The 1249-nt window shown below is 38.0% G+C and overlaps 1 non-coding gene across 1 annotated transcript; it reads right to left on the bottom strand.

Moving 5' to 3' along the window:
• Nucleotides 1–907: 907 nt before the first annotated feature.
• On the bottom strand, nt 908–1014 carry LOC139860655 (small nucleolar RNA R71). Its single transcript, XR_011763286.1, has one exon. It is a non-coding gene; the product is annotated as a small nucleolar RNA R71 (small nucleolar RNA).
• Between the last annotated feature and the right edge of the window lie 235 nt (nt 1015–1249).

Below are 1249 nucleotides of genomic sequence, written 5' to 3'. Positions count from 1 at the left end.
TGATAGACATCCAAAATTTTCTGCTTTGTAGTAATAGTTGGATTTGTTAGTGGCTGAGTTGTGGATTTTTCGACTTAAAGGATCCTGGCTCCCTGCTGTATCTTTTGGCTATTCGAAACGTGGGCAAAAGTAGAAAAGTCTATTAATTTGATAACTTATATAATTTTTTTATTTTTATTTTTATAACTAATAGGATATTCAGTGAATGCACCGAGCAAAACGTTCACCACCTTTCATACGTTCACCACCTGTAACTCGATCAAGACATCTAGCCAATATTGTCGCCGTTGATTTTTTTTTAGAATCGTCATCAAGTCGACTAAGTACTCCAATTCAAATTTCCGATAATCCATTTTTTGAACCTGACCTCACAATTGAGAACCCGGAAGATATTCAAGGACAATTCAGAGATCCTGAACCAATAATCATTCCTCCTGAACCACAAATCACTCATCCAGAGATTGTCGAGGAAGAAACCATTAAAACAGAATCCTCTAGTGATTCAGATTCAACAAATTCAATCATGGAAAATACGGAACCTTTAAGTATGGAAGATCGAATGAGAGCTACACGCACTGGCCAAGGTCATGCCATTACTCAACCAGATATTAATGCACCAGATTATGAAATCAAAGGGCAAATCCTACACATGGTAACTAATCAATGCCAATTTAGTGGTATGCCGAAGGAAGATCCAAACGAACATCTTCGAACCTTTAATAGGATATGTACTCTATTCAAAATCAGAGAAGTTGAGGATGAACAGATCTATCTCATGTTATTTACCTGGACTATAAAGGGAGAAGCCAAAGATTGGTTAGAATCGTTACCTGAAGGGGCGATTGATACATGGGATGTTTTAGTTGATAAATTTCTTAAAAGATTCTTTCCGGCATCTAAAGCCGTGAGACTTCAAGGAGAAATTGTTACATTCACGCAGAAGCCAAATGAAACTTTATATGAGGCATGGACAAGATTTGGAAAGTTGTTATGAGGATGTCCTCAACATGGTTTAGACACTTATCAAATAGTACAAATATTCTATCAAGGATGCGACATTACTACACGAAAAGACATCGACATAGGAGCTGGTGGTTCCATTATGAAGAAACGGATCACACCTTTCCAAGGTGCGACCTTCAACATTACAAGGTCCCCCACGTTGAATTTAAAGTCTTTACGTTTAAGGTCGGCATAACTCTTTTGGCGATCACGGGCCGTCTTGAGTCTCGCTTGAATTTGGACAATC

Source organism: Rutidosis leptorrhynchoides, chromosome 7 (genome assembly GCF_046630445.1).
Source record: "Rutidosis leptorrhynchoides isolate AG116_Rl617_1_P2 chromosome 7, CSIRO_AGI_Rlap_v1, whole genome shotgun sequence".
Lineage (NCBI taxonomy): Eukaryota > Viridiplantae > Streptophyta > Magnoliopsida > Asterales > Asteraceae > Rutidosis > Rutidosis leptorrhynchoides.
The sequence above is the reverse complement of the archived record's forward strand: the minus strand, read 5'-3'. Positions and strand labels throughout refer to the sequence as shown.